This window comes from Pan troglodytes, chromosome 22 (assembly GCF_028858775.2).
Source record: "Pan troglodytes isolate AG18354 chromosome 22, NHGRI_mPanTro3-v2.0_pri, whole genome shotgun sequence".
NCBI lineage: Eukaryota > Metazoa > Chordata > Mammalia > Primates > Hominidae > Pan > Pan troglodytes.
In genome coordinates, this window is record NC_072420.2 from 14,269,031 (window position 1) to 14,294,735 (window position 25,705).

Below are 25,705 nucleotides of genomic sequence, written 5' to 3' on the forward strand. Positions count from 1 at the left end.
ATGTAGTTAAGGCCTTAATTGAAAATATAGTGCCCAGGTTTAGGCTAATAGAAAACATTGACTCAGACAATGGAACCCATTTTGCCTGAAACTATTACATTTGATCCTTGCCTTGTTATACCTTGTGGAGACTTGTCAAGTTGAAGACAGCTCTCCACTTCAGAAAAGTACCTCTGTACTTCCTGGCTCTCCTCAGACTGGACATTAGTGAATTTGGATCATTTAGTCTGCGAAAGTTTCAATGAAGACCCCAGTGTCAACTGGGAGGTTGGTCCCAGTTGGTCCAACTACGTGCAAGTGAGAGCAAGGATGGACTGCCCCAACCAGTAGTTGTAATTCCTAAAATCATACATTCATTTTACTAAAGATATAGCTCCCCCTAACTTTCAGGTAAACTAGTGCAACCCAATACAGGTTATTATTTCACACCCTCAAAGTTCTTCCCCTTCTCTAAGCCAATTCCCTTCTTTAAGCTGGTTTTATGATATGGGGGCTGAGTTTTCAGAAACGGACCCTATTGGATCTTTTGGAATATGCTTCATTGCTCCCCTATTGCCTACAGCTTCCCCTAAGTCTTCTTCCAAAAACTCTCACAATGAAACTGTTGTTCCTCCTCCATCTAATGAGAAGACCAAGGTAGCTATTGTAGAAGTTAAAGACCTAAAACAAACTTTGGCAACTGAGACAGGATATCAAGATGTGAATGCCTGGTTGGAATGCATCAAATACTCCGTTCGCACTTTGAACAAAAGCAATTGTTACGCTTGTGCACATAGCACACCAGAGGCCCAGATTGTCCCCTTTCCACTAGGATGGTCCTTCAGTCGACCAGGCATGGTCTGTATGGTAGCTCTTTTCCAGGGTTCCACAGCCTGGGGTAACAAGTCATGTCAATCTCTCTCTCTGCTATATCCCAAAGTTCAACACCCTGCAGGTCAGCCTCCAAGGGCCATCCAGCTTCCGTCTCCCGACACTAAGTTCACTTCATGTCTCTCACAACAAGGAGGAAACTTAGCATTGTTTGGAGGCCTAAAAGGATGCAGTAAGCTTAAGACTTTCCAAGAGCTTACCAATCAGTCATCCCTTATACACCCCTGAGCAGATGTATGGTGGTATTGTGGTGGACCTTTACTGGACACTCTGCCAAGTAACTGGAGCAGCCCTTGTGCTCTAGTCCTGTTGGCTATACTTTTCACTCTGGCATTTCATCAACCAGAAAAAGGGAAAACACAACATTGTAAAGCAAGGGAAGTCCCTTACGGGTCTTTTGACTCCCACATTTATTTAGATGCTATCAGAATCCCATGAGGAGTACCAGATACATTTAAGCCTAAGATCAAATAGCTACAGGATTTGAATCAATATTTTGGTGGGTGACAATAAAAATGTAGATTTGATGAATTACATCTATAATAATCAACAGTGGTTTATTAATTCCACTAGGGGTGTTGTCAAAGGAATAGCAGAACAATTGAGGACAACTAGCTGGATGGCCTGGGAAAACAGAATGGCCCTGGATATGATATTAGCTGAAAAAGGTGGTGTTTGTGTTATGATTAAAACTCAGTGATACACCTTTATCCATTGGGGGCAAACAACACTGCCCCCAATGGGAGCATAACAAGGGCCCTACAAGGATTTACCACTTTATCCAATGAATTAGCTAAAAATTCTGGGGTCAATAACCCTTTCTCCAGATGGCTAGAAAGGTGTTTCAGTAAATGGAAAGAAATCATAGCCTCAATTCTTACTTCTCTTACAGAAGTAACGGCTGTACTCATTCTTGTTGGGTGCTGTGTCATACCATGTATCCATGGGCTAGTGCAAAGGCTTATAGAAACACTTTCTAAAACCTCCCTTAGCTGTCCTCCACCTTATTCAGATAGGCTTTTCTTTTTAGAGGATCAAGTTGAAAAAGAAAAAGCCAAGACATGTTAAAAAGGTTTGAAGAGGAAGGGCTATAAAAATTGAAAGAGGGAATTGTAGAATACAGTGAATTCCTCTTCAAAGGTTTTAGCCTGTTAATGTCCTTTAAAATTCAAGAGAGGGAAGATTGTGAAGTACAGTGAGTTCTGAGTTTCTCTTCAAAGAACAAATATGTCAATATGTTCAGCTTCTCTATTCTTTGTTCTCCATTTTAAAGTTTAACTTCCTCATTATTTATGCCTCCTTGCCCCTAGTTTCAGTAAACGACCCCCTCCTAGTCCCTATCACCTACTCTGTCCTTAGTCATTCTTAGTCACCTGCTCTGTCCTTAGTCATCCTTAGTCGCCCACTCTGTAACCATCCTTCCTGCAGAAACTACCCACCCCGCCACTCTGGCTTGCACCCCTGTCCTCTTTGAAGTAGCCAGTCAAAATTAGCTTAGAGTGTGCGGTCCAACCCTAGCCAATAGGGGAGAGACACAAAAGTAGGGACTAGCTGCATTAGGAATAAGAACCCTTTCCCCTCTCTTATCCAGTGTGCTCTTGCCATTGCTCCATCCGCAAGACTCACCCTTCTATAGAAGTAAATTTGCCTTGCTGGAGTGTTAACTTGTTGCTGGAGTGCTAACTCTTCTTTGTGTCACCAAAAAGTTATTTCCAACATGAAGCTGCACCCTTGGTGGAGGGAACATCTGACGAAGTTCAATGTTTGGGGAAAGCAATATCTGGAAAGATTGAACAGTCAGCAGGAGAAACACCTAGGAAAATTACAAGGCCTGTGAAAGAAACATCTGAGAAATTTGCATGGCCACAAGAAAGACCTTCAAAGACCACACGGGAGGAAAAAGAAACATCTGTAAAGACTGAATGAGTGGCAGGAGTAACATCTAATAAAATTGAAGTTTTGGAAGAAGGAACATCTAAGATGATCATCAAGATCTAAGATATCCTACAAAAAAACAGCTACAAAAGCAAGTACAAATGGTAAGATGCTTGAGTGAACTTTGTAGAGTTTATTGGCACTTTGGGTTCCCTAATGGAAATAGTGTGGTATGGGAGTAGTCGGGAATGGCTTGAATGTCTAGATAATGCAAGCTTAGGCAACACATTTTAATAGTGTAGAAATGAGTAGATCTTATTCTGTAGGCCCTGGAAAAATTCCCAAAATAGTTCTGGCTGTAAATAATAGATGAACTAACTAACAATTGCTAAAACCATAGAAACCAAAGTTGTTTTGGTGGTACAGGGATGTTATAGGATCTCACTCCCCCCCCCCCCATTATTTGTTGTGCTATTGGCAGTGTTTTGTTCATGTCTCCTTTCTTGGTTGGCTAATTAGCAACAGCTCCAATCATCATGCTATCTCAAGACAATATCTGAAGGCTGGGAGGGCTGCTTTTGTTCACTTTTTTTTTAAATAGGAAGAAAACTTGGAAGCTTTCAGTAATCTTCCTGTAACATTTTATTGGCTGGATTATACCACATGCTTATTTCTATACCAATCACTAGGAAAGCAAATGTAATTACTGTGATTAGCTTACAATAATGATTTTTCTTTTAAGATGGGATGGGGGTAATGGAATAATAAATATCTAAATGAGCATGTGTTTCTGCAGCAATAAAGAATAAATAATGACTATGCATAGGAAGCCAGCAATGTTTTCTGCAGGAATTCAGTGGAAAAGTTTGAGCAGGGGAGTCACAAGATTAGATTTGAGTATCAGGGCATTCTGGTCATGGTATAAAGCAGAGATTGGCAAACTTTTCCTGTAAAGTGCCAGATAGCGAATATGTTGGGCCATGTGGTCTCTATTACAGCTATTCAACTCTGCCATTTAGAGTGAAAGGAGTCATAGATAATGTATGGGCAAAGAGGCATGATTGTACTCCAATAAAAGTTTGTATAAAAAACCATTTAGAAAGCTGAATTTGGCCTGTGGCCTATAGTTTCTGGCCCTTCATATAGAAGATAGATGGAGGATAATCACGTAAAAAGATTGAAAGATTAAGCTTTTGTAGTAGTTCATGTGATAGTCTTTTTTTTTTTTGTAACCAATCTGTGGCCTAGTATCAATCTATTTTGAAAGTTTGATCCATCAAGGGTAAAATGAATAAAGTTCAGAAGCTCAATTTACACATTTAAACATGTAGATCCTTCTTTGGCATTATTTTATTTTGATTAATTTTTTTTAACTTAAAAAATAAGAAGAGTAATTTGTAGGGTTTCTTTTTCCCTGTGAAAGCCATCAGTTAAGGGGCCACGTTTAACAAGGAAATATAAATATAAAATAAATAAGTTTGTATTTTCAGTGGCACTGGAAAGATAAAGCAAAGGCAGAAAAGAGGTGCAGTTAATATGGCTTAGTGATAATTGAGTTTAAAAAGCTAGGGGACAGATAAAATCTCAGGTCATTCATAAGTTTTCAGATTGTGCACAAGCATTTACAATGCTCATGGGGAAGGAGTAGGAATTTGTCAGGTTAACAGGGAAGTGCAAACAGTCATGGGACAGACCAACAGTTTTCTTTACATATTGAGTTCAATGAAACATTCATGAGGGATACTTTCAGTAGGTAATTGGATTATATGCATTTCTAGCTGGAGATAGAACTCTGGTTGAAGATGCAGGCTTAGAATACCTTTATTATAATTATTAGGCAAAGCCATAGATCTCAATGAGCTTATCCATGAGGCAGAAGATGTAGAATAAAAAGAAAGCCATTGAAAAAACCCTGGGAATATCAACATTTCACAAGAGTCAAAGGACTTGGTAAAGGAGACTGAGCAGTGGTTAAACAAATGTAGGAGAGGAGTCTGAAAAAGTGATGTTGCAAATTTCTTTTAAATGTGAGAATTTCAAGCAGTAAAATTACTCAAAAGGCTACTGGATTTAACTTACAAGTTCTTCAGTGGTAATCTGTTCAAAAGAATTATTTTAGTTGTTAGGTATACTGTTGATGTGGTTGATAATTCTGGTATCCAAGAAGAAATCTCCCAAGATCCTACCTAACTTTTTGTAAGTAAAGCGGCATACACACACAGGTAGTGGGAAAATGTCTAGACTGGTGAGTACACATGCCAACATTTTTCCAGAATTTTCTGCCTCCTTATTATACCACTTGAGTAAGGTGTTTAGAAATTTTAGGCTATACTTGGGAATTTGTCTATTTCTTTTGCAGTTCTATCAATTTTTGTATCATATTTTGAAGCATTTATGTTATTATATACATAAATATTTAGGACTGTTATGTTTTCTTGATTAATTGAACCATTTGTCACTATGAAATGACCTTGTTTATTGCTGGTAATATTTTTGCTGTGAAATGTACTTTGGTATTAATACAACCACTCTTCCTCAGCCTTCTTTTGTAGTGTTAGTGTGATATACCTTGTTTCATCTTTTAACCAATTTTTGTCTTTATATTTAAAGTTTACTTCTTATACTCATTATACAGATAAGACTTGCTCTTTTATCCATTCTGATAATCTGCCTTTGAGCAGAGGTTTTTAGACCAGTTTAATTTATAATGTAATTATTGATATGATTAGAGTTGTCTGTCATCACACTGTTTGATTTCTATTAGTCTCAGATCTTCTTTGCTTTGCTTTTTTCCTTTTCTGCTTCCTTCAGACTAGTTTAGTAATTTTTATGATTTAGTTACATATCTGTATATGCATAACTTTTTAAGTTATTAATCTAGTTTTACATTTCTTTACAATTTAGTCATATCTTTTTTGGTATAAGTTTATTTGGTATTAGGTATAACTATTTGCTGTCTTAGTAGTTGCTTTAGGATTTATAATGTATGAATTTACCTCATCACAATCCACCTTCAAGTAATATTATATCATATCATAGATGGTATAAGAAATTACAATCATATTTTCATTTCTTTTCTATCAACCAGATCCCAGCCTAGATCTGTGGGATTATGGCTTTTGTTAAGTTTAGAACATATTTAGCCAACTTTTCCTCAAATTTTTGATTCTGCCTCTCCTCCTACCTCTTTGGGGACTTATATACTACCTGCTGGAAGTTTGCTCATAGTTCACTAGTGTCTCAAATTTGTGAATCTTTTCTTTCATGATGGCGAATTAATCTATGCTCATATCTACTCAGTGTAGCTTTCATCTCCAGCATTGTAATTTGTATCTCTAAAAGTGCAATTTGGTTTTTAAAAGTATCTTCTATTGCTTTATTTATCTTCTTGATTTTTATAGTAGAATAGAGTTGAGTTACTTATAAACAGCTTGATCCTTTTCATTTTTCTTTTTATGGTGTGAGCTAACTCCCCATACCTGAGACAAGGCCTTTCTGAGTATTCATTTTCCTGTGAAGTCTGAGTTTTCCCAGGCAAATCTATAAAAACAGACACTCTTCTTGGCACTGTATGAGCACCAGGTGTGATTTCCTCTAATTTTATAAGCCAACCCCCACCCCCACCCGGTTTGTTCTTAGGTAGTTTTCTATCTCACATGCAATTTTCAAAATTTTGCTAAATACTGACAGGGGGTTTCTTGCCGTTTCTCTCTCTCCTCCTCAGTGTTTGTTCTGTAATATCTGCCTGCTTTGGTTTTACCAGACTCTAAGCTTCATCAGTGTAACCAAGAGAGTCTGGTAGATCCCACCTCAGTTTTTTCTTCCTGTGTCATGTCTCGGAATCTCTGCCAAGACAGGAAGCTGAAACATTCATAAGGTTTGCTTTCTTTTGTTTTTTTATTTTCTGTTTTTCAGGGATTATTATCTTCTTTGCCTAATGTCCAGTATCTGAAAAATTGTTTAATGTATTTTGTGTGTTTTGATTTTAGTTATTTTAGCTAAGAAGAAAAATCATACCTGTTGCTCTCCCTTGGCTAGAGGAAGACTACACTAGAGTTTCAGCACATGCCACAGACTGGCTAAAATGCTTTCCTTCCCTGTTTGCTCAACTGCTTCCTTTTCATTCTTCATTCCTCAGTGTAGCTATACATCCCTCGGGGGAATTTTCCATGAGCCTAGTATAGATTTAAATCTTAGCAATCTGTTTTCTTAACAGTATTTATCTGAATTTATAACTGTCACTTTTCTGGGGCTTTGTCTTTTAGCACATTTTAAGTTAAACAAATGCAGAGGTTTTTGTTTTTTTCTGTTTAATCTGCAGAGCTTAGTATAATGCCTTCCACGTGGCAGGCATTCAATATATATTTGATCAGTGTATGAATTAGTGATTGTTAAAATATGCAGTTCTCTACATCCCAAAAGTACTAATACATTTTATTTCTATCTCCTCCTTGAGACAGATTCAACTAGCCTATCAAAAATCTTGGATGCAGTTCTTTCTTGTGAAAGAGCAAGGGAACTTAAAAAATATCCCTGTGGGCCAGGCGCCATGGCTCACGCCTGTAATCTCATCACTTTGGGAGGCCAAGGCGGGCAGATCATGAGATCAGGAGATCAAGACCATCCTGGCTAACACAGTGAAACCCCGTCTCTACTAAAAATACAAAAAAAAAAATTAGCCAGGCGTGGTGGCAGGTGACTGTAGTCCCAGCTACTCGGGAGGCTGAGGCAGGAGAATGGCATGAACCCGGGAGGCAGAGCTTGCAGTGAGTGGAGATCGCACCACTGCACTCCAGCCTAGGCAACAGAGCGAGACTCCGTCAAAAAAAAAAAAAAAGGAAAAAAAAATCCCTGTGAACAACTTACAGCAAAAATGAAACAAATGAAAAATAAGCTTCGTGTACTACAAAAGGAACTAACAGAAGCAAAAGAAATAAAATCATAGAGAATCAAAAACTTAAAAGAGAACAAGAGCTCTGCAGTGTGAGGTATGACATACTAGTATATAGGATACTTTTTGTACTAGCTGACATACCTTCTGAGGTTTAACTGGAGAAAGAAATCTCTGTCTTGTAGAGTGTCAAATTCATTTAAATAATACAATTTCTTAACTGTGAATACATCTCCTGATAATTAAATGCATATTTATTTAAATCACAATTTTAATGGCTGCATAGAAGGCCATTATTTGGAAACCCCATTATTACTTAACAAATTAATTTTTTTATTTTTAATTTTTTGTGTTATAATAAGTGCTGCAAGGCATAACTGCATGTAAATCTTTTTCTATCATTCTAATTATTGACTTGGAATAAATTCTTCACTATAAAAATATTTGCTTAAATTATAGGTTCCTCTACCCCCAATAATCATTTTCCTTTAATTATACACTTGTAATCTTAATATGCATGGAGTATAAAGAAAAATATAGATTAATTTATGACTAGTATATTCAACATCTCTCTCTCTCCTACATAAATAAAATTAATTCAGGGTTACACTTATTATTTTTATATTTTAATTAAATATATTCTGTGTTATTCTAAAAGAGATTTAAAATTTGTTGATAAAATGTATAATAATCAACAAGATACATTTAAAGTATTACTAAAAAAAGAAACAAAACATATATGGGATAACAGATATTAGATTTTTCAGCCTAGTCTCAGATTTTAATATTATAATTATTTTTAAGGATACTTGCCTTATTTTATAAAGATGAAAATTTATGTCTAATGAATATGTAAACTTGTTTATAAAAAGTAACGTCATTTTAATTAGTTAACTCTAAATGATCTGTCCTTATTGAGGAGTAATTTTGACTGTTATATTTTTAAAATAATAATTTTCAACTTATAATTTTACTGAATAACTTCCAGTATTCTTTTCCATAACTGTTGTTGAAGTTACTAGTAACAGAATCTTTCTAACTAGAAGATGTTCTTTCTCATTATTTTTCAAGTATGTGCATCATTTGGAAGAGAGTTCAGTAATAAATTAAATACCTCAGAACTAGAAAGAAAAAACATATTCAAGAATATAGAAATTTTATTGGAATAATAAACCAATATACGAAGAAGTAGATCTCAAAGTGAATTCTATTTTCTAACAAAATGAATTTTAAGATAAGTATATTTAATGGCAGATTGACTTTAAACCAAGAAGAAGAGAAGAGAAGAAATGCCAATATATTAAATGAAAAAATTAGGGAAGAATTAGGAAAAATCGAAGAGCAACAAAAGAAAAAGTTAAAAGTGAAGCAACTTGAGCTCACTCTCCGAATATACAAAATATGGAATTGAAGACTGTAAGAAGTAATTTGAATCAGCTCAATCAATCACTGGTAAAAATTTTATATTTCTAACTTTATTTCATCAATATTACTTTTAATATCCCTTCGATTTAGTATGTATTATTCAGAATTATGATAATGCCGCTATAATATTTAGGTACAAACTTTTGTATATTTCATTCATAAGTTTTCATTTCTTTCGGGTATGTACCTAGGAATGGAATTGCTGGGTCATAAGGTACCTATGCATAACCTTTTCAGCAATCACCTCACAGTTTTCCAATATGTGCACTATTTTACTTTCCCACCAGCGATGTATGAAAGATCTAATTTCTCTACGGCCTCACCAGGGTGGAGTGCAGTGGCGCACTCTCAGCTCACTGCAAGCTCCAACTCCCGGGTTCACGCCATCCTCCTGCCTCAGCCTCCCGAGAAGCTGGGACTATGGGCGCCTGCCACCATGCCCGGCTAATTTTTTGTATTTTTTAGTAGAGATGGGGTTTCACCATGTTAGCCAGGATGGTCTTGATCTCCTGACCTCGTGATCCGCCCACCTCAGCCTCCCAAAGTGCTGGGATTACAGGCGTGAGCCACTGTGCCCAACCATTTGTCATTTTTTATTGTGGGTACACTAGTGGGTGTTAAGTGATATCTGCTTATGGTTTTGAATTTGCATTTTCTTGATGGCTTGTGATGTTAGGCTTTTCTTCAAGCCCTTATTGGACGCTCTTATATCTTCTTCACAAAAATGTCTATTTAAATATTTTGTCTATTTTTATGTATTTTTTGTTGTTGTTGTTGAGTTGTAAAAGTTATTTGTGCATTTTGGATACAGATTTCTAATCAAATATATAAGTTGCAAACATTTTATCCACTTTTCTGGTGGTTGTTTTATTTTCTTTGTTACGTCCTTTGAAACACAAATGTTTCTAATTTTGATGAAGCCCAGTACATTTTCTTTTATCACTGTGCTTTTGGTGCCATATCTAAGAAACTACTGCCAAATCAAAGGCCATAAAGATTTATTGTTATTTTTTATTCTAAGAGTTTTATAGTTTTGCAATTCAGAAACATAAAATCAAATACTGCATGTTCTTACTTAAAAATGGGAAATAAATAATGTGTACACATGAACAAAGAGTGTAAAATGATAAGACACTGTAGACTCAGAAGGGTGAGAGGGTGGGAGGGGTAAGGGTGATGAGAAATTACTTAGTGGATACAGTGTACATTGTTCCAGTGATAAACACACTAAAAGCTCAGACTTCACTCCTACCCCATATACCCATGTAACAAAATTGCACTTGCAATCCTTAAATTTATACAATTTTAAAAAATGGTTTTAGAGTTTTGGTTCTGTGATTAATTTTATAATGTTTTATTGTGGTAAAGCACATATAATAAGCTTTGCCATTTTAAACATAAAAGTCAGAGGCATTAATTACATTCAGAATGTTGTGCAATCATCAAAACTATGTATTTCCAAAAAAAATTTTCACCCCAAACTGAAACTCTGTACTCATTAAGCAACAACTCCTCATTCTCCCTTTCCTCCCAAGTCCCTGGTAGGAATAAATTTTATGGTATTTTAATTAATTTAAGTGTAAAAAACTAAAAGCAGCTGGTGGCTATCATACTGGACCTCACAGTTCTAACACCACCAGTATCAACCCCTGGACAGATATAACCATTCCTAAGCTGCCTTTACATTTATTATTATTCTATTTATGGTAATCTGTAATCTATTCTCCCGCAAAGCTGGACTATTCCTGTAAGAACATATCTTATACCATTTCATTCCCAGCTCTGAATCCTCCAGTGGCTACCTATCACAATTAACAAAGAAATCAAAGCTCTTTACTATGGTCTGTGTTTATCTGCTCCTCAGACTGTGCATTCTCCTTTCCTCCTCCCAGTGCCTGCAGCCTGACTGGACTTTGTAGTGATCTTTGAGCTCATCAAGTGCTGTCTGTATTCAGACTCTGCACAGTGTCTCTTCCCTCTACCCTCTAGACATTTGCTTAACTTACTCCGTCATACCATTCTGACCTGCTCAAATGTCATCTCCTCAAAAAGATTGTTCGAGAGCTCCCTATCTAAAGTAGCAGTGGCTGACACCATGAATGTGATTACCCTACCTTATTTTCTTTGTATTATTATACTTTTTATTTAGACAGGGCCACAATCTGTCACCAAGGCTGGGGTGCAGTGGCACAATCATGGATCACTGCAGCCTCAAACTCTGGGGCTCAAGCAGACCTCCTGTCTCAGCCTCCCAAGTAGCTGGGACCACAGGTGAGCACCACCACACTTGGCTAATGTATTTCTTCATAGCACTTAGTACATCCATCACTTTAGTGTGCAACTGTTTATGCATTTATGTTCTATCTCTGTCACTGTACTGCAAGCTCCATAAAGACAGACCTTCTCTCTCCAGTTCCCATAATACTACCCAGCATAAAATAGGCTGTAAGTAAACATTTATTGAGTACATAAAAGAAGAATCTTATTCATCTTAAGGCTGTAATCTATGTTAGAATCAAAGAGATAGTCTCCTGACTAAATGGAAGTGTTTCTTTATTGAAGCATGCCTTTAAAAAAAGTTTTGCACATGGTGGATAAGCTTTTGTATGTGCTGCTGGATTCACTTTGCCAGTCTTTTATTGAGGATTTTCACATCAATGTTCATAAGGGATATTGGCCTGAATTTTTCTGTATTTGTTGAGTCTCTGCCAGGTTTTGGTATCAGGATGATGCTGGCCTCATAAAATGAGTTAGGGAGGAGTCCCTCTTTTACCATTGTTTGGAATAGTTTCAGAAGGAATGGTACCAGTTCTTCTTTATATCTCCAGTATAATTCAGCTATGAATCCATCTGGTCCCGGGCTTTTTTTGGTTGGTAGGCTATTAATTACTGCTTCAATTTCAGAACTTGTTATGGGTCTATTCAGGGATTCTACTTCTTCCTGATTTTGTCACAGGAGGGGGTATGTGCCAGGAATGTATCCATATTTTCTAGATTTTCAAGTTTATTTGCAGAGAGGCATTTATAGTATTCTCTGAGGGTAATTTGTATTTCTGTGGGATCAATAGTGATACCTCCTTTATCATTCTTTTTTTTTTTTTTTTTGAGATGGAGTCTCACTCTGTCACCCAAGCTGGAGTGCAGTGGTGTAATCTTGGCTCACTGCAACCTCCACCTCTGGGGTTCAAGCAATTCTTCTGCCTCAGCCTCCCCAGTAGCTGGGACAGTAGGCACACACCACCACACGCAGCAAATTTTTGTATTTTTACTAGAGATGGGGTTTCACCATATTGGCCAGGCTGGTTTCGAACTCCTGACCTCGTGATCCACCTGCCTCAGCCTCCCAAAGTGCTGGGATTACAGGCATGAGCCACTGCACCCAGCCCCCTTTATTATTTTTTATTATGTCTACTTGATTCTTCTCTTTTTCCTCTGTTAGTCTAGCTAGTGGTCCATTTATTTTATTAATCTCCTGGATTCACTGATATTTCAAAGGGTTTTTCATGTCTCTATCTCTTTCAGTTCTACTCTGATCTTAGTTATTGCTTGTCTTCTGGTAGCTTCTGAATTTGTTTACTCTTCTCTAGGTTTTTTAATTGTGATATTAGGGGGTCGATTTTAGATCTTTCCAGCTTTCTGTTGTGGGCATTTAGTGCTACAAATTTCCCTCTTAACACTACTTCAGCTGCATCTCAGAGATTCTGGTACGTTGTCTCTTTGTTCTCACTGGTTTCAAACAACTTTTATTTCTGCCTTAATTTCATTACTTACCCAGTAGTCATTCAGGGGCAGGTTGTTCAATTTCCATGTAATTGTGTGGTTTTGAGTGAGTTTCTTAATCCTGAGTTCTAATTTGTACATGTACAAATTAGAGTACACCATGGACTATTATGCAGCCATAAAAAAAGCATGAGTTCATGTTCTTTGCAGGGACATGGATGAAACTAGAAGCCATCATTCTCAGCAAACTAACACAGCAACAGAAAACGAAACAGTGCATGTTCTCACTCATAAATGGGAGTTGAATAATGAGAACACATGGACAAATGAAGGGGAACCTCACACATAGAGACCTGTCAGGGGTTGGAGGGGAAGAGGAGGGAGAGCATTAGGACAAATACCTCATGCATGTGGGGCTTAAAACTTAGATTACAGGTTGATAGATGGAGTGAACCACCACAGCACATGTATACCTATGTAACAAACCTGTACATTCTGCACATGTATCCCAGAACTTAAAGTAAAATTTTTAAAACAGATATAAATATTGTATACATAAAAAAGACACACAATGTTTATGAATAGAAAGATTTTATATTGTGAATAAGTAATTTCTACTCATTAAATTATGGTTGAATGCAATCCTACTCAAAATCCTATCAGGTAATTTGAAAATTGACAAGCTAATTTAAAACTTTTTTGAAAATTTAAAAGGACAAGAAGAACCAAGAAAGTTCTGAAGAAGAACAGAGCTCAAGAATGTATACCATCAGATGTTTCCAACTTTATTACAATTAAAATAAGATGGTATTAGCAGGACATACAAATAGAGAAACCAAAAACAAACTCATACTTATACCATCACCTGATTTATGACAAAGGTGAAACTGCAGTGCAGTGAGGAAATAATAATCTCAACAAATGGTGGTAGATAATTTGGATATCAAAATTGGGGAATAAAAGAATTTAGCCCTTATCTTACTTCACAAACAAAAGTCAATCGTAGGTGGGTTATAAAGCTCAATCTGAAACCTTAAAAATTCAAAAAGAAAAGCTTCTGTAACATAGAAGAATGCCTTTATGACAATGGGGTAGACAAAAATTTCTTAAGCAAGACTACATAAGCATTAACTACACAAAAATAGTCTGATAACTTGAACTACATTAAAATTAAGAAATTGGTATTAACGAATTCACCATTAAGAGAAAGAAAAGACAAGTTAAAGTGGGAGAAGATATCTGCAATGTTTATGTCCAATCAAAAATTTATATCCAGAATATATAAAAATCTCCTACAAATTTTCATATATTCTGGATAAAAATTTTTGATTGGACATAAACCAAAAAAAGTCCAGGACCAGACGGATTCACAGCCGAATTCTACCAGAAGTACAAAGAGGAGCTGGTACCATTCCTTCTGAAACTATTCCAATCAACAGAAAAAGAGGGAATCCTCCCTAACTCATTTTATGAGGCCAGCATCATCCTGATACCAAAGCCTGGCAGAGACACAACAACAAAAAAAAAGATTTTTAGACCAATATCCCTGATGAACATCGATGCAAAAATCCTCAATAAAATACTGGCAAACAGAATCCAGCAGCACCTCAAAAAGCTTATCCACAATGATCAAGTGGGCTTCATCCCTGGGATCCAAGTCTGGTTCAACATACGCAAATCAATAAATGTAATCCAGCATATAAACAGAACCAATGATAAAAACCACATGATTATCTCAATAGATGCAGAAAAGGCCTTTGACAAAATTCAACAACGCTTCATGCTAAAAACCTCAATAAATTAGGTATTGATGGGACGTATCTCAAAATAATAAGAGCTATTTATGACAAACAACAGCCAATATCATACTGAATGGGCAAAAACCGGAAGCATTCCCTTTGAAATCTGGCACAAGACAGGGATGCCCTCTCTCACCACTCCTATTCAACATAGTGTTGGAAGTTCTGGCCAGGGCAATCAGGCAGGAGAAAGAAATAAAAATTATTCAATTAGGAAAAGAGGAAGTCAAATTGTCCCTGTTTGAAGATGACATGATTGTATATTTAAAAAACCCCATCGTCTCAGCCCAAAATCTTCTTAAGCTGATAAGCAACTTCAGCAAAGTCTCAGGAGACAAAATCAATGTGTAAAAATCACAAGCATTCTTATACACCAATAACAGACAAACAGAGAGCCAAATCATGAGTGAACTCCCATTCACAATTGCTTCAAAGAGAATAAAATACCTAGGAATCCAACCTACAAGGGATGTGAAGGACCTCTTCAAGGAGAACTACAAACCACTGCTCAATGAAATAAAAGAGGATACAAACAAATGGAAGAACATTCCATGCTCATGGATAGGAAGAATCAATATCATGAAAATGGCCATACTGCCCAAGGTAATTTATAGATTCAATGCCATCCCCATCAAGCTACCAATGACATTCTTCACAGAATTGGGAGAAAACTACTTTAAAGTTCATATGGAACCAAAAAAGAGCCCACATTTCCAAGACAATCCTAAGCCAAAAGAACAAAGCTGGAGGCATCACGCTACCTGAGTTCAAACTATACTACAAGGCTACAGTAACCGAAAGAGCATGGTACTGGTACCAAAACAGAGATATAGACCAATGGAACAGAACAGAGCCCTCAGAAATAATAACACACACCTACAACCATCTGATCTTTGAAAAACCTGACAACAACAAGCAATGGGGAAAGGATTCCCTATTTAATAAATGGTGCTGGGAAAACTGGCTAGCCATATGTAGAAAGCTGAAACTGAATCACTTTCTTACACCTTATACAAAAATTAATTCAAGATGGATTAAAGACTTAAATGTTATACCTAAAACCATAAAAACCCTAGAAGAAAACCTAGGCAGTACCATTCAGGATATAGGCATGGGCGAGGACTTCATGTCTAAAATACCAAAAGCAATGGCATCAAAAGCCAAAATTGACAAATGGGATCTAATTAAACTAAGGAGCTTCTGCACAGCAAAAGAAACTACCATCAGAGTGAGCAGGCAACCTACAGAATGGGAGAAGATTTTTGCAATCCACTCATCTGACAAAAGGCTAATATCCAGAATCTACAAATGACTCAAACAAATTTACAAGAAAAAAACAAACAACCCCATCACAAAGTGGGTGAACAATATGAACAGACACTTTTCAAAAGAAGACATTTATGCAGCCAACAGACACATGAAAAAGTGCTCATCATCACTGGTCATCAGAGAAATGCGAGTCAAAACCACAATGAGATACCATCTCACACCAGTTAGAATGGCGGTCATTAAAAAGTCAGGAAACAGCAGGTGCTGGAGAGGATGTGGAGAAATAGGAACAGTTACACTGTTGGTGGAACTGTAAACTAGTTCAACCATTGTGGAAGAGAGTGCAGTGATTCCTCAAGGATCTAGAACTAGAAATACCATTTGATCCAGCCATCCCATTACTGGGTATATACCCAAAGGATTACAAATCATGATGCTATAAAGGCACATGCACATGTATGTTTACTGGGGCACTATTACACAATAGCAAAGACTTGGAACCAACAAAAATGTCCATCAATGATAAACTGGATTAAGAAAATGTGGCACATATACACAATGGAATGCTATGCAGCCATGAAAAATGATGAGTTCATGTCCTTTGTAGGGACACAGATGAAGCTGGAAACCATCATTCTCAGCAAACTATCGCAAGAATAAAAAACCAAACACCATATGTTCTCACTCATAGGTGGGAATTGAACAATGAGAACACTTGGACACAGGAAGGGGAACATCACATACCAGGCCCTGTTGTGGGGTGGCGGAAGGGGGGAGGGATAGCAATAGGAGATATACCTAATGTAAATGACGAGTTAACGGGTCCAGCACACCAACATGGCCTATGTATACATATGTAACAAACATGCACGTTGTGCCCATGTACCCTAGAACCTAAAGTATAAAAAAATTATTAAAAGTCATTGAAATGTACACTTTAAAAAACTAAAAAAAGAGTTTATTGAATCAGGATTCTGACTAGAGTGCTCTAGAGTATGACATAGGATAGGGAATGTCTTAATAAGCTTCAAAATTCTAGGAATAATGAAACTAGGAAACAAAGCTTTGAAAAATGCCAGGAATTCAACTGCCTCCCTGGCCTTTCCCTGCCAATCTATGTGCCCCAGCAGCCAACTTACATAGCACTGTGTGCAGGCTTGTAAATAGACCTTCCAGTTCTGCTATAATCAAGACCTTATTGTCCATAACTCAATTTGGAGAAGGTTTAGCTGTCTACCAACTCTTGTGGAGAGTTTCTGTGAAGTTTTGTTTTGGGTTGCAAGAATCTGGAAGACAGATGCAGATGTTTTTGAGGAAGATTTTGAAATTTCTACTTATAAGGTACCCAAAATGGGATCCAAACTCTTGAATTTGGTTGATCTTCTGAAATACATACCTGTGTTTTAAGATTTGCTTGAGCAAACCTTTAACCACGGAAATTTTAACCAATGATTTCCGGGTTGAAACAATTCCAGTTTTGTCATTTAAATACCACAGATGAATCTGTTTTAGCACAGAGTACAGATATCTTTTTTCCTTTTGAGCATTTGGAATAGTGTGTTTTGGTAATAAAACATAGCTCTGCATATTAATGAAACATAGCTCTGCATATTTTGTGTGGGGAAAATTAGCATTCTGTGAACAAAGTCAATAATTTCTGGCCTTGCATTAGTTTCCCTACTATAAGTAAAACTTAGTTTTGGCCAGGCGCGGTGGCTCACGTCTGTAATCCCAGCACTGTGGGAGGCCAAACCTGGCAGATCACGGGGCCAGGAGGTCGAGACCATCCTGGCTAACATGGTGAAACCCCTTCTCTACTAAAAATACAAAAAAAAAAAAAATTAGCCAGGTGTGGTGGCAGTCGCCTGTAGTCCCAGCTATTCAGGAGGCTGAGGCAGGAGAATGGCATGAACCTGGGAGGCAGAGATTGCAGCGAGCCGAGATCACGCCACTGCACTCTAGCCTGGGTGACAGAGTGAGACTCTGTCAAAAAAAACAAAAACAAAAACAAAACAAAAAAAGCACTTAGTTTTGAAAGTATCTTAGTGTTAAATTTCCAATGCTTCAATATTACAATTAAAACCTTGCTGTACTGAGAGCAGAAACATAATGCAGAAAAGAAAAAAGACCAACAGTCTCTAGATTGCTGGATTTATGTGGATATGATGGGGTTGGTGTTTAACGATTTCTCCCTTGAATCATAGCAAAGATGCTTTTGTGAAGCATAGCTCTTTCATAAATATACTTTCCAACCATTCAGCATTACCTATCTTTAGGTTTCTTTTGCTTTGTGTTTCCGCTCCGATATCATTTCTGGAAAAAAATTACAGTAACAAATTTATTGAGAGCTGGCATTGTGAATGGTGCCTAGGACTTAATTCATAAAGAGAAGGTGAATTCTGCTGAAGCGTGCTTAATACACTGCCCCCCAAATCAAGAGAAACAGGCCATTCTGGGACACACATAGCCTGTCTCACACAGGGGTCAGGAAGCAGGGATATCAGGGAATTGGGACTATGTCTTTATGATAGATATGGTTAGGCTTTGTGTACCCCCATCTCATCTTGAATTGTAATCCCCAGGTGTTAAGGGAGACATCTGGTGGGAAGTGACTGGATCATGGGGGGTGGTTTCCCCCATGCTGTTCTTGTGATACTGAGTAAATTCTCATGAATTCTGATGGTTTTATAAATGGTAGTTTTTTCTGCACACACACACATGTTCTTTCTCCTGCTGTCATGTAAGAAGGTCCAGTTTGCTTCTCCTTTGCCTTTTGCCATGATTGTAAGTTTCCTGAGGCCTCCCAGGCTATGAGTAACTGTGAGTCAATTTAACCTTTTTGCTTTATAAATTACCCAGTCTTGGGAAGATTTTTATTGCAGTGTGAGAATGGACTAATACAGTAAATTCATACTGGTAGAGTTGGGTACTGCTATAAAGATACCCAGCAATGTAAAAGTGACTTTGGGTCTGGAGATGGAGATGAGAAACCTATTAGGAACTAGAGCAAAGGTCACTCTTGCTATGCTTAAGCAGAGACTGGCAGCATTTTCACCCTGCCCTAAAGAGCTGTGGAACTTTGAATTTAGATGATCTGAAATTGAAACTTACATTTAAAAGCGAAGCAGAGCATAAAAGTTTGGAAAAATTTGCAGCCTGATAATGCTATAGAAAAGATAAACCCATTATTTGGGGAAAAATTCAAGCCAGCTGCAAAAATTTGCATAAGCGACAGGAAGCCTAATGTTAATCCCAAGACAATGGGGAAAATGTCTCCAGGGCATGTCAGAGACCTTCACAGAAGCCTTTCCCATCACAGACCAGGAGGCCTAAGAGGAAAAAATGGCTTTGTGTGCAGGGTCCAGGCCTTGCTGCTTTGTGCAGCCTTGGTACTTGGTGCCCTGTGTCCCAGCCACTACATCTGTGGCTAAAAGGGGCCAAGGTACAGTTCAGACCATTGCTTCTGTAGGTACAAGCCCCCAGCTTTGTTGGCATCCATGTGGCGTTGAGCCTGTGAGTGCACAGAAGTCAAGAATTGGGGTTTGGGAACCTCCACCTAGATTTCAGAAGGAAAAGCCTGGATATACAGGCAGAAGTTTGCTGCAGGGGTGGAGCCCTCATGGAGAACCTCTGTTAGGGCAGTGCAGAAAAGAAATGTGAGGTCAGAGCCTTCACACACAGTACCCAATGGGGCACTGCCTAGTGGAGCTGTGAGAAGAGAGCCACTGTTCTCCAGATCCCAGAATGGTAGATTAACCAACAGCTTGCACTGTACATCTGGAAAAGCTGCAGACATTCAATGCCAGCCCATGAAAGCAGCTTGGAATGGGGCTGTACCCTGCAAAGGCACAGGGGCAGAACTGCCCAAGAACATGGGAGCCTACTTCTTGCACCAGTGTGACCTGAATGTGAGACATAGAGTCAAAGGAGATTATTTTGGAGCTTTAAAATTCAATGACTACCCTGCTGGATTCTGGACTTGCATGGGGCCTTTAGCCCCTTTGTTTTGTCCAGTTCTCCTATTTGGAATAGGAGCATCCTCATCCAATGCCTGTACCCTCATTGTATCTTAGAAGTAATTAACTTGCTTATGATTTTATAGGCCATGCTAATCAGCATTCAGTTCCAGATTCCAATTTATTCTCAGTGTGCCTGTATAAATTTTCTTTCCATATATATAGAATTAAATTTCTATTACTTATTTGAATGTTATAGAATACTGTTCATATATTTAAAATAAAACCACCAGGTATAATGATTTCTGGCTTAGTATAAAAAATATTTTACCCAGTTAGTGTTATTTACACAAGTGGATGTGGCTCCACAACATTTAGACAAGAAGAATAAATTCAGCTGTCATATGTTGCCATGACTCAGCCTCTGAAGAAATTATGAAAAAATCCAAATTTCAGCAAAATTATATAGTTGTTTTCAGTACCTCTGAAGGTGGTATATCAAGAATTCTCATGCTACTGTTTGAGAAAACAGATTCTGTTGTTACCTAGAAAATCAACTGCATGGCATTTTTATAACCTTACCCCATGTTAAAAACATATATTGAAATGTACTAATAAATGCAGACTACATTACTTGAAAAATGGTAATACAGAATGCCACTTTTAATATGTGAGGATATGAATTTTTGGTAGAAATAATGTAAAATAAAGCTTCTGGTAAGCCTTGGGTAGTTAGATTTACATCAGTGTAAAGTAGGATGAAAATCTGTAAAAAATAAAAACAAAGAAACAAACAAAAACCTACACCAAAAAAACCCTAACATCCACCAATGCATACATATTGATCTTTGTGCTGGGAAAATCTAAAGCAGAACATTTTGTTTAACTTGATAGTTATTTATTTTGACTATACTGGCATGTTGCTAAAACTGCTTATATTTAATTTGAGTGAAACATGTCCACATTATTAAAAGTGTTGCTTTTTACTATGAATGATGGATGTAAAGTCTTGATCCTCACCCAGATAAATAAGGCAACACTTTCTTCTGCTTCTTTCGAACTGAGGCATTATGAAAGCTCAAATTTGAAGTCAGAGGGACTTAACATCAGAGCCTGAAAAACCAAGAGGAATGAGGTAGGATGGTCAGCTCTGAAGCTCAGGGTGGCCTAGGGAAACTCAATATAATGATGTCAACTATGAAGCTTACTAGGTAAAACTACAAATAGGCTGATCTCATTTCACAGAGGTAAGCCCACACTCCCCTTTCCAAAAAAGTAAAAAACAAAACAAGCAAATAAAACTAAAAATACAAACTTGAAAACACCATGGCTTAAATTTGGTGGGAAGAAGCCTGTGGGACAAAAAATAGTTGTGCCAAAAGAATTGAGCCAGCTGGGTGTGGTAGCTCACGCCTGTAATCCCAGGAGTTTGGGAGGCCAAGGTGGGCAGATCACCTGAGATCAGGAGTTCAAGAACAGCCTGGCCAATATAGTGAAGCCCCATCTCTACTAAAAATACAAAAAATTAGCCAGGCATGGTGGCAGGTGCTGTAATCCCAGCTACTTGGGAGGCTGAGGCAGGAGAATAGTTTCAACCCAAGAGGTGAAGGTTGAAGTGAGCCGAGGTCATGCCATTGCACTCAAGCCTGGGCAACAAGAGAGAAACTCCATCAATTAAAAAAAAAAAGAATTGAGCCAGAATAAAATGTATTTAAGGGTTATTAAGGGGAATGTTTCTAGCACATAAGTATTTGTTCCACTTCTTATTATATTATATTAGTAATATCCTTTCATGTAATATCAGCTTCTCCAAGATAGGGATGTCAAAGACAAACTAAGACAAGTGCCTAATATGTCATAGGCATTTTGTTATCAAATTTAACAAACTTGTAATGATTATATAAATTTTACTGAATTGTGTTTTATGTATAAGCCTCACCTAAAGGCATTATCCAGTACATACAACCTTCAGTGTTTTCTGGGATTTTCTGTTGCCTGATTTCAAATCAACCTTATTGAAATTCTAGCAATTTCTCCAGTCCCAGATGTAAAAATAAGAAAGCACAAATAAAGCCAAATTACCCCCAAAAGGATACGCATTATACATATAGAACAAATGAACCCAAAACCACATAAGGTAAACAACAAATCTACTGGTTCAAAATTCAGCCTAACTTCAACAGTACCAGGCAAAAACCATTTGTAAAAATTACCAAAGTCAATATAGAAACCCTTAGTCTATTATGCCAATAAATATGGGGGATCCTGCCCCGATAGTCAAGTAGGTTGTTTTCTATTTTCCCTAAGTGTCCGCCAGTTTGAGAAATAAAGGGAGAGAGTACAAAAGAGAGAAATTTAAAGCTGAGCATCCAGGGAAGACATCACATGTCAGTAGGTTCCATGATGCCCCCCAAGACACAAAACCAGCAAGTTTTTATTAGGGACTTTCAAAAGGGGAGGGAGTGTACAAATAGGGTGTGGGTCACAAAGATCACGTACTTCACAAGGTAATAGAATATCACAAGGCAAACGGAGACAGGGCAAGATCACAGGACCACAGGACCAGGGCAAAATTATAATTGCTAATGTAGTTTCAGGCACCATTGTTATTGATAACATCTTATCAGGAGACAGGGTTTGAGAGCAACCGGTCTAACCAAAATTTATTAGGCAGGAATTTCCTCTTCCTAATAAGCCTGGGAGCACTATGGGAGACTGGGGTTTATTTCATCCCTACAGTTTTGACCACAGAAGATGGCCACACCCAAGGAGGCCATTTATAGGCCCACCCTCAGGGGTGCATTCTCTTTCTCAGGGATGTTCCTTGCTGAGAAAAAGAATTCAGTGATATTTCTCCCATTTGCTTTTGAAAGAAGAGAAATATGGCTCTGTTCCACCCAGCTCACCAGTGGTCAGAATTTAAGGTTATCTCTCTTATTCCCTAAACAACTGCTGTTATCCTGTTCTTTTTTCAAGGTGCCCAGATTTCATATTGTTCAAACACACATGCTTTACAATCTGTGCAGTTAATGCAATTATCACAGGGTCCTGAGGTGGCATACATCCTCCTCAGCTGACAGGATTAAGAGATTAAAGTAAAGACAGGCATAGGAAATCACAAGGGTATTGATTGGGGAATTGATAAGTGTCCATGAAATCTTCACAATTTGTGTTTAGAGATTGCAGTAAAGACAGGCATAGGAAATTATAAAAGTATTAATTTGGGGAACTAATACATGTCCATGAAATCTTCACAATCCACATTCTTCTGCCATGGCTTCAGCCAGTCCCTCCATTTGGGTACTGTGACATCCTGCAACAAATAAAAAATTACCATTTAAAAAATACATTAAATATAACAGAACATATACAATTACAATAAAATATTTTTAAATGATAATCATTTTCAAATATTTACCATATTTAGACAAGACTTTTAATGGAAAATACTTATAGCTACAATGTATGAATTAAAATAGCCCTGGAAGAAATAGTAATTCTATACATAATAAAGATTAAGGCAGGGCACAGTGGCTCACACCTATTATCCCAGCACTTTGGGAGGCCAAGGTGGGCAGATCACCTGAGGTCAGGAGTTCACTACCAGCCTGGCCAAGATGGTGAAACCCCATCTCTACTAAAAATGCAAAAATTAGCCAGGCATGGTGGCAAGCCTCTGTAATCCCAGCCACTTGGGGGGCTGAGGCAGGAGAATTGCTTGAACCTGGGAGGTGGAGGTTGCAGTGAGCTGAGATTGCACCATTGCACTCCAGCCTGGGTGACAAGAGTGAGAATCCATCTAAAAAAAAAGTAAAGCTTCAAGCTTGTGGAATAATTTATCCTGGACACACAGCTAATGTCCCAAATCAAGCTGAGATGTGTTTGATTTTAAAATTCTGCTTTTTCCACTGTGGACAATGTTGATGTAACAGTTAAATCTTGGTCTCAGAGTTGGTGGTTGGGAATAAATCAAGGCAAGCACTTTTATGCTTTGTTTTATATACTTTATCACCAACATTTTCTTCTCTAATATGTCAGTATTTACATTTGGACCACAGCTGACTTTTACTGAAGTCTACTATAAAACATGGCTAAATTGAAAATTAATGTGATCATAAAATGATTTGTCATGAAAGCAGGTATATTTTTCTTTTTTTTTTCTTTTATTATTATACTTTAAGTTTTAGGGTACATGTGCACATTGTGCAGGTTAATTACATATGTATACATGTGCCATGCTGGCGCCCTGCACCCACTAACTTGTCATCTAGCATTAGGTATATCTCCCAATGATATCCCTCCCCCCTCCCCCCACCCCACAACAGTCCCCAGAGTGTGACGTTCCCCTTCCTGTGTCCATGTGATCTCATTGTTCAATTCCCACCTATGAGTGAGAATATGTGTTGTTTGGTTTTTTGTTCTTGCGATAGTTTACTGAGAATGATGATTTCCAATTTCATCCATGTCCCTACAAAGGACATGGATACCAAAACAGAGATATAGATCAATGGAACAGAACAGAGCCCTCAGAAATAATGCCACATATCTACAACTATCTGATCTTTGACAAACCTGACAAAAACAAGCAATGGGGAAAGGATTCCCTATTTAATAAATGGTGCTGGGAAAATTGGCTAGCCATACGTGGAAAGCTGAAACTGGATCCCTTCCTTACACCTTATACAAAAATCAATTCAAGATGGATTAAAGACTTAAACGTTAGACCTAAAACAATAAAAACCCTAGAAGAAAACCTAGGCATTACCATTCAGGACATAGGCATGGGCAAGGACTTCATGTCTAAAACACCAAAAGCAATGGCAACAAAAGCCAAAATTGACAAATGGGATCTAATTAAGCTAAAGAGCTTCCGCACAGCAAAAGAAACTACCATCAGAGTGAAAGCAGGTATATTTTTCAAGTTTCAGCTCAGTCACAAATTTGTATCTATTTGAATTTTTTGAAAATTTCTGACATATACTCAAGTAAATATCAAATGTATTGTTTTATTCAATTGTTTGGATTCAATTAAAAAATAATTTATATTCAAGTTTGTTGTTATATTTACTTTTGACCAAATTTGACTTTCCAAACAGGAAAAGCTAAAGCATTTTTTTCAAAGGTTCAAGGGACTTAAGCGTACTGGCATCAAATGTTCTGTAGTAAAACAAACAGGCAAATAAAACCTAATATTTTTATCAATAATAATTTAATAGTTTTATGTCTGAGAACCTAAGAATCAACGACATCAACTCTAGATGATGTCAATTGCATAATTACACTGGTAAGATAGAAAATGATTATCAGAGTCTAACAAATGATGGATATGGCAACCTAACACTTGACAAAACCATTCAGGATGTGTTAGACAAACAAGAAGGTACTACTAATGTACAGCTTTTTCTTTCTCCAACTTTACTTTTTTTTTTTTTTTTTTGAGATGGAGTCTCACTCTGTTGCCCAGGCTGGAGTGCAGTGGTGCAATCTCGGCTCACTGCAAGCTCCGCCTCCTGGGTTCACGCCATTCTCCTGCCTCAGCCTCCCTAGTAGCTGGGACTGCAGGTGCCCGCCATGACACCTGGCTAATTTTTTGTATTTTTTAGTACAGACTGGCTTTCACCGTGTTAGCCAGGATGGTCTCGATCTCCTGACCTTGTGATCCACCTGCCTGAGCCTCCCAAAGTGCTGGGATTACAGGCCTGAGCCACCGAGCCTGGCCCAACTTTACTCTTTATTCTCAACCTTACAACCATCAGACACTCCTGTATACAGAATAAGAAAAATCAACTATTTTTCCTTGAAGGCAATGTTTCGTCTTTTATGTTATAATATCTGTTCCACATTGCTGTGAAAATGCTGTTGAAGTGCACCTTCCTTCCTTCACCAGAGATTGCCTGTGT

General features: G+C 37.6%; 1 long non-coding RNA gene across 2 annotated transcripts; it reads left to right on the forward strand.

Annotated features, from left to right (window-relative positions):
• Window positions 1-2,104: 2,104 nt before the first annotated feature.
• On the forward strand, window positions 2,105-9,911 carry LOC129138274 (uncharacterized). 2 transcript variants are annotated; one of them, XR_008541429.1, is made up of 3 exons: window positions 2,105-2,909; window positions 7,206-7,733; window positions 8,891-9,911. It is a non-coding gene; the product is annotated as an uncharacterized LOC129138274 (long non-coding RNA). The 2 variants fall into 2 exon arrangements; XR_008541428.1 differs by lacking the exon at window positions 2,105-2,909 and having other exon boundaries at window positions 5,187-7,733.
• The last annotated feature ends 15,794 nt before the right edge of the window (window positions 9,912-25,705 follow it).